The sequence below is a fragment of the Nannospalax galili genome, unplaced genomic scaffold (assembly GCF_000622305.1).
Source record: "Nannospalax galili isolate Female #2095 unplaced genomic scaffold, S.galili_v1.0 scaffold1524, whole genome shotgun sequence".
Taxonomy (NCBI): Eukaryota; Metazoa; Chordata; class Mammalia; order Rodentia; family Spalacidae; genus Nannospalax; species Nannospalax galili.
In genome coordinates, this window is record NW_008352134.1 from 44,645 (window position 1) to 53,335 (window position 8,691).

Below are 8,691 nucleotides of genomic sequence, written 5' to 3' on the forward strand. Positions count from 1 at the left end.
GAAAAGACTAGATAGCTTTTTAGATCTTAACAAATCTTTGCTCTTTCTTGATGAAGACAGCAAGTTCACATGCAGCCAGGACTTTCTAGTGTGTTATAAACTGTATTTTTTTTCTTCTTTTTATGTTAATATCTGTAATTCCACATTACCACCGCCCCCATTTTCCCTGCTTTGGTTAGATGATGAGTTTGAAATTCAACCTTTTCTCAGGAAAAATAGTCCACCTGTTCTATATTTAGTTGTTTGCTTTTCCGGTGTGTAGAATTCAAACAGACTGGTTAAATTCACATTTTCTTGCCTTGAATATTTTATACATCCGTTACTCATTAAATTTCAATTATCAAATATAGGTCATGATCCCAAATATTTTTTAAAATTTATTATTTTATGCATGAGTGTATTGTTTACTTGTATGTAAATGCACCCATGTCATGCAATGTCCATGGAGGTCAGACAAGGCCGTCAGATCCCCCATGAACACATTTTAAAAAATATTTTATCATTTTTATTTTATGTGTATGAGTGTGTTCCTGCATGTATGTGAGTGTACCTGTGTTGTGCAATGCCAACGGAGGTCAGAAGAGGGTGTCGGATTCCCCTTGGAAGTGGAGTTAAGGACGGTTTGTTGCCGCCATGTGGGTGCTGAGAATTGAACATGGGTCCTGTGCAAGAACAGTCAGTGCTCTTAACCGCTGAGCCATCTCTCCACCCCCCTGCACCCATTTTTAAGTGATCTATTTCTGGTCACTGTCCATTAACTCTCCCTGTAGTAGGTTTTTCTACTCTAGAACTTTCTTCACTTCATTCAGAAATGTACTGTATATATTATTTTTACATGTTTTAATTTTTACTGTGATCACTTGTAGTTGTTTTCCCACCCATTCCCCTCTGTCATCCCCTTTCCTGCTGAAACCCTTCCACCCAACATGCATGCATTCTTTTCATATTTTAATGTAGTTATTATTTGTGTATGTCGATGTGGAGGGCACAGGATAACTTTCTAGAGCAGTCCTCTCCATCAGTGATTGTTCTCTGACATGCGTCTTTCCATCATAATCATGCTTTTAGGAGCTGACGCTTTCCTATGGATGTTGTTTTCCTTTTCACTGCTTAGTAGCATTTCATTATGTGAACATCAGTCTTTGTTCATTTCTATTTGTAGACCCATGAGTACGTCTGTTTTCATCACTGTGAACACTTGAGGACCAGTGCTTCTGAGCTGAGGTCGTCTCACTCCATGGCAGACATTTGGGATCATTGCCACAGGAAGTGTGGAGGGGGCAGAGGCCAGAGAGACTGCTAGACCCCGCATTGCGTAAGTCACCTCTACGCTCTTCCTCTAACCCTTCTCCCCACCAGATCTCTTTTCTATGTAAATCCCTCCATTTAACCCTCTACCTTCAGAAGGGTCTATTTAGGAAAACTATATTTTCTCAGAAAATTATACATCTTATATAGGCTTTGAAATGCATTTATTTGTGGTTTTATAATGGTGGCCCACTCTATGAGGATGACAGGCAAATGTTGATATATCTATATTTCAAAATACTACAAACACACACATTTATCTTGTTTTTCTTTTTGGGAATCTGTGATTAGTAACCCAACAGTGAGTGAGGGCTAACATCTCATTACAAAATTACTCTCAAAAATTGATCAGGAGACATAGCATAATTGAAAAGCCTGCATTTTGCAATTTCTAATGGATGAGTGGACTGGGATTGGGCAGCAATGAAGCAAATGTCACAAAGAACAAACTAGGAGCTGGAGAGGCAGCTCGGTGGTTAGGAGCACACACTGTGTGGAGGGGAACCTCAGACCAGTTTCCAGCCCCCACCTTGAACGGCTCACAGCCGCCTGGAACTCCACCTCCAGGGCATTCAAGCTCCAGATGCACCTCCAACTTGTAGGAAATTTCCCAGAGGGCAGTGAAGATACCCAGAGCATCTGTGCAGAAGTGACCTCCAGATGGCGGAATGTTCAGATGTCCTGGGGTCTTCAAGAGCTAATTCCCTTATTTTTATTGTTTAACAATTTCACACATGCATATAATGTATTTTGATCAAATTCACCTCTGTTCTCCACCTCCAATTATCTCCCTACCACTTGTTCCCTCCAAACTTCATGTTTTTTATTATTATTATTAAACTTTTTGGTTTTGTTTTTATTAACCCACTTAGTGCTGCCTGCATATGTGTGGGTGCCGGAGCACTCACTGGAGCAGTGGAGCCCCTCAGGGCTGCATCACTGATGAACACTGACTCTCCTCCCGCAGCAGCTGTCAGCTGGCATTCGCTCCTTAGGCAGAATGGGACTTCATGAACCCCTCTCAGATCATGCTGGGATTTTGGTGGCCTTGGTCTTTTATTGAATTTTTTTGATTTACATACAATATAATTTGATTGTATTTAGATCCCTGCCCCCATCTACACCCCCCCATGTTGTGCACCTTAATTTAATGCAGTCTGTTGTGTAGAATAAGGCCTATAGACTCTAATTAGCGTCTCCAAATGTCTTTCAGTACGGGTCCCTCCACTGGAGCCATCCTTGAAAGACTATGCCTCTCCTCCCACCCCTGGTACCCATCAGTTGCCAGTAGATCCTCATGTAGGGTTGTGGATTCTCACTTCTTCATGTCTGTGCTGGGATTTTGTCTGGTTTGACCGTGCATGGGACTGTGCATGTTCTCACCAGTGCTGTCTGTTCATATGAGTAACTGACCAGCTGCCTGGAAAACTGTTTTCTTGTGGTCCTCCACCAGCTCCGGGCTCTGACAATCTTTCTGTCCCTCTTCCACAAGGATCCATGAGCCCTGGGAGGCAGAGGTTTGATATAGGTGTTCTGTTTAGAGATAAGCAGTCTGGCTGTCTTGATCTTATAAATCTGCATCTGCCAGTAGCTCACCAGGGGTCCGTGAACTACACTCCCAAGATGGTGACTCCCCTCCCTTTTTTCCCAGTGAGCTCAGCATTTCCCAGTGTCCTTAGTTCTCTCTCAGCATGTTCAGTGTCTGTCCTTAGATCCGCCTGCAATTGAAACTGACTGATTGGGTGGGAGGAGTGGCTGTCTCGGAGGACACGCCTACCCAACCCTTGGGCATGCAGTCCCAGCCACTATGAGTGCCTCTGTGGCTGCACACCTCCACTAGCTCTGACGCCTTTCCATGGTGATCTCTGAGCCTTGGCCGTAGAGATTGATAAATGAGTAGTCAAAATGTGGTACATGTGCAATGGAAACTATTCAACTATAAAGAAAAATGAAATTCAAATGTAAATTGGTGGAGATGGAAATAATCATTATGGAAGTGAGATAACCCAGCAAGACAAACTGCATGTTCTCTCTCACATGTGAAAGCTAGCTTTTAATCTTTAGGTACATGTTCCTATTGCACTACACATAAGTTAGGAAGTTAGCAAGTTTCCATGCAGGCAGGGGATAGGACACAGGTGGACGAACAGGGAGAGGGGGAGGATGGGGACACATAAGTAACACCAAAGGTTGTTAGGAAATGTCATATGGAGCACAGCACTCCAGAAGTTTTTAATGTTTACGCCTGTGTACAGACAATGAGAGATAACGTTGTGACAAAAGAATCGAAGGGGTGTCTGCGGGTTAGAGGAATCTTAACTAGATCAGGCCAAGTATGGCCAAGCCGGCGTTTCCAGACAGGGACACCAGGTTGTTGCTGTCAACCTGACCATGGAAGAATGGCCGGAAGGGAGCACAGCAAGTGGGGCTTTGGGGCAGCGCCACACACACCCTCCATGTTCCAAGCAGTGGCAGCGACATGTGTGAAGCCATACGTGCGGTGTGGGTGCTTGTCTGTTCTATTAGATACCAAAGGGCCACAAAATATGAAAGTCTCCACTTAGAAAGTTAACACTGCAGGGAAAGCAGACTGGGCACGAGGCGGAGGGCCAAAGCTTGTGTTTATGTGATCAGTATTTAGATGTCTGTTTCCTGAAAGGCTGCGCCTGCCGTTCTGCTTGTTCAGAGCACAGGCTTGGGTGCTAACCATTTCCTCTGCCCTCTCTGGGTCCTGCTTTCCAATCCATCTAGGATAGCACATTTGTCCCTATCTCGGCCTCTCTTGGCTGTTTCAAGAACAGAGTAATTTCCCCCCTTTTGTGGGGGATAAGGCAAATAATGCCACTCTACCACAAACCCCAGGGCCCCCCGTATACCTCACACTAAACACTGACATCACAATGGACAGCAGGTTCCCAGTGGGCTGAGCCCCTTGCTTACTGCCCTCTTTTCCCAGTACCCCGGCCACCCTGGTTTTCTGTGGAGGTGTTGGGAATCTGCAAGCACTTTACCATCTGAGCCATCATCTTCCCAGCCACTTCTGTCTCTTTTATAGACACTCACCCTTCCATCTTGTAACCATGCTGTGTTTAATTAGGAATGCCCTCTGAAGGCTGTGTAACTTGCTCCTGCTTCTGCTCACAGGATGCTGTGATGTGCACCTCCCAGCTAATTCCAGAGCTCAGCCTCTTCAGCTGTGGCCATCACTACTGTGCCTGGTGTCATCCCGGTGACTTCTGACTCCAGCTGCTTATGGTCCATGGGCAGTGCTGGGCTTCTCTGTTACCTATGTGATTAAAGGGCAATTTTAATACTAATGTACTACACGTAAGTTAGGAAGCTAGTAAGGCTTCATTTTTCCCACATTTGAGTCTGTTCACTGCTGGACTCTCAGGACCTGGCAGCCCAGCCCAGACTCAGTGACCAGCTGATAGACAACCTAAGCCTGTGTGATTTGTGGTGCCTCCTCATATATAAAGCGGTACTCAGTCACCCAGTGCCTGGTGAACAGGGATGGAGCAGCTTTGCCTCACCTACAAGGACAGGGAAGGAAGGACAGCTCCCTGCCTGATGGGAGACGTCAAGAGGTTAAAAGAAGTCTAGACTTTTCTAGACCTCACTATAGCCAGAGGGCTTCATCACATCTCTCCCACTCAAAACAAAGCTGACCATGACAGTGCATGGAGCTCATAGGGGCTTAGGCACATCTTGCAGAGTAGATGGAAAAGGCACTGCTGTGACAGATCCCACAGCACAATAGGTCAGGGCCTAGACCACGATCAACTTCATCCCACAGTATCATGTTAGACATTTTTAAAACTTTAGCTCCGTATTCTGAATTTTTATCTGTGTGTGCATGTACCAGCCAGAGGTTAATGCCAAGTGATTTCCTCAATCACTCTTTACCTTCATTTGTGAGACATGGTCTCTCGGTGAACCTGGAACTCACAGATTGGCTAGACTCAGTGTCCAGAGAGCTTAGAATCTGACTGTATCTTCCTTCCAAGAACTGGGGTTACAGATGTCCCAGGCCTAACTATTATGTGGATACTGGGGACCCAGACTAAGGCCCTCATGCATGCACAGCAAGCACTGGCCCTCCTGAGCCAGCCCCTGGAACTGGGGTTACAGATGTCCCAGGCCTATTATGTGGATACTGGGGACCCAGGCTAAGGCCCTCATGCATGCACAGCAAGCACTGGCCCTCCTGAGCCAGCCCCTTTCCATATATCTGTTTTAAATTAAAACTGTTACCCTTCCTTGAGGATTTACAGACAGGTAAGGGTTGCCAAGCCACCTGCCAGCTCTCCTGATCTGACACAGCCCTGACTCATGCAGGACATGGAGACCCCCTAATGTGAAGCAAACCGAGATCTGACAGGGATGGAGGCCGCCTGGCCTGCATCAGAGGGGGCAGGAGAAGAAGTGGAAAGTGAATGTTTGGTTATGACCTTTCTTTATAGGACCGGGCTTCTATTTTGGGAGTGATATTAACTAATATATTTACTTTATAAAAGATACAGTAGATGATGGATATACCAAAGTCACTTCATGGTTGGAAAACGCTCAGAATTGATGGAATTTTTATATAATTAAGTAATGAAAGGCAGCAAAGGAGGAAACAGAGAAAAAAGGTAGAAGGGTAGAAATAAGTCTAAAATCATAACCAGAGTGAAAGTTACTAAACTGATTAAAAGGCATATTAGAATGTTGGAAAGAAACAGAAAAAGTTATAACCCACATATTAAAAATACGCATAAATTAATTGAAGTGCAAATGATCTGGGGAGCGAAACTGAAATGGAAATAAATTAGAAAGCAAAGCTCATCACCTGTATTAGAGGGGACTGTTACATTGTAAGAAGAGGGTATAAAATCAATGGGGTTTGGATATTTGTGACATGAAGGTGTTAATGTCTAGAAAGGAAAGACTGAACGGACGAAGCTGCATTGTAGAAGGGGTAAAAACGCAGCAGAGCGAGAACTAGCCAAGGTAGATGGATCTGTGTCCTCCCAAGTCACTCTCCACCTTTACTTCTTTTTGACAGGATCTCTCACCAAAGCTGAAGCTCAGGATTCAGCTAGGCTCAACCAGCCGTTGAATCCCGTCTGCGCACCTCAGGCTGGGATTAGAGGTGAACATCACCACACCCAGCTTCCCAGAGTTCTTAGGATCCAAACTCATGTCATGCTGGTGGAGCATGCATTTTATCTCCTGAGCCATCTTCCAGGCTCCACTGTAAGTCTTAATGTCTGTGAATTTCCACATTTACATCTATATTTTAGTGGAGTACTGTGTAATGTAGGAGACTCTCTTAGGATCACAAGATTCAGCTTTGAAGCAGGAGTGTGTTCTGTTTAAACCTTTCCTCTCAATGAGATGAGTGTGAACTCAGATGCCTTGTGTGCAGGCAGAAGACACATGGTGTCCCTTCCTCTGTGCCTCTGGCTTGCTAGCTGCAGCAGCCCTGATATAATGATCCCAGCACAGGCGAGACAGGAGGATCCCTGTGGTCCACTGCCCAGCTCGTCTAGCCATTCAGTGAGTTCCAGACCAGTGAGATACCTTGTCTCAAAGCACAGTGGATGCCCATGCTGTCCTCTGGCCTCCACATGCACAGGTACACATACATGCCCGCACACACAGGTAAAATATAATGATTTGCATGCATGTATGTAAGTGTACCATGTATGCGCACTTCATAGGGGCCAGAAGAGGGTGTCAGATATCCTGGTACTATAGTTACAAATGGCTGTTAGGGGGTCATTGTCAGTGCTGGAACCAAACTTGGGTCAAACTCTTGCAAGAGTAGCCAGTGCTCTTAACCACTGAGCATCTGTCCAGCCCTAAGTGATTATTAATGACAATTTTTAATTTTTTCCCCTTTGTTTTGTTTTTTAGACAGTGTCTCATTATGTAGCCCAGGCTGGATTGAAAATTGACATACAGATCAGGCTGGCCTCAAACTCACAGAGATCAGCCTGCCTTGCCTCCAGAGTGCTGGAATTAAAGGCGTGTCAGGCTTGTTTACAAGGTTTTAAGTGAACATTATGTAAAGTGAAAAGGCTGCTTTATGTTCTATTAGAGGGAACACACACATTAAGCAATAATTCATTCAAAGATGGTTTTCTACAGCTCGTTCTTGTTTTCTCTTCGTTCAGATCACTCACTGTGAGACTCATGTTATTAGGTGTGCAGTGCATCACTGCTGGCCACAGGTCCGGTGTTGTATGATGGCCACTAGAGCTCACTTGTCCTGCTTGAGGGGGATGCTCTGCTGTGGAGGAAGGACCACCCAGCTGTTTGCAGCTGCTGCAGCTTCATCTTACCCTTTGATCTGTTTGGCCACTCCATATGAGTTGGGTCACCAGCATTCCGCTTTCCTTGGCTTACTCGGTCCAGTGCCCTCAGGCTTTATCTGTGCTTCTCGATGCAGCATCTCCTTCCTGTCACAGTCTGAATAGGGGCTGGAGATATGGCTTAGCAAGAACACTTGCTGCTCTTGCAGAGGACTCAGTTCCCAGCACCCCTGCAAGGTGGCTCATAACTGCCTATAACTCCATCCCTAGGGGATCTGACTCCCTCTTCTGGCCGCCACGCACACTGTACTCATGTCCACATCCCCCACACAGACACCACATATACACCTAAAGAAAAATCCAAAGAAGAGGGTAATAGAATCTTTTCTCACCAATATGCACGTTAGTTAGGAATCCTTCCAAAGCAAGCCTGTTTTTAAACCCTTGGTGTGAAACTTAGACTAAAGCACAACATCTTTAGAACTGAGAGCATCAGGAAACCCGTCTGTGGCACATGGGTGAATATGTAATCACCATGATCGAAATTAAAGTTTTAAATGTCCAGAAGCTTAAAACTTTAACAGAATGATAATGTGGAATAAAGGTTATATTAGAGATAGCTGAAATTAAAAAGAGAAAACGAACAAAAGATATAAATTAACCAGATAGTCACTTTTGTAAGATTGTCTAACAGATTATTAAACCATTTGGGTATAAGGACACTGACTTACAAATGGGGGTCGGGGCAAACAAGAAGGGAAAGATAATCTACAGTTACTGGTGCCTGAACTGCCCAGGGCAGAGTGCACTGGTTGGTATTTCCCTGCAGAGTTTGGTGCAGAATTTACACCACAGGAATTGGCCAACACTGCAAGTCAGAATCCAGCTTTTTCAATAGAAAGAGAAGCCTGTTTTATCAGGGTGTGCTGTAACCCACATTTAGGGTGCATCTTCAATCAAGATAATGTCGCATAAGCAGCCTACATGCTAGTCTAATCTAGATACTCCCTCACAGGTGTGCCTGGAGGTCTGTCTTTTAGGTGATTCCAGAGACTGTCAATTTGACAGTATTAGCCATGATATA

General features: G+C 44.9%; 1 long non-coding RNA gene across 1 annotated transcript in view; it reads left to right on the forward strand.

The window, feature by feature from the left end:
- Positions 1–1,160: 1,160 nt before the first annotated feature.
- Positions 1,161–8,691, forward strand: part of LOC115066944 — an 82,567-nt gene continuing 75,036 nt past the window's right edge. The window contains exon 1 of the long non-coding RNA XR_003846383.1: positions 1,161–1,315. This is a non-coding gene — a long non-coding RNA (uncharacterized LOC115066944). The remainder of the gene's footprint in view (positions 1,316–8,691) is intronic.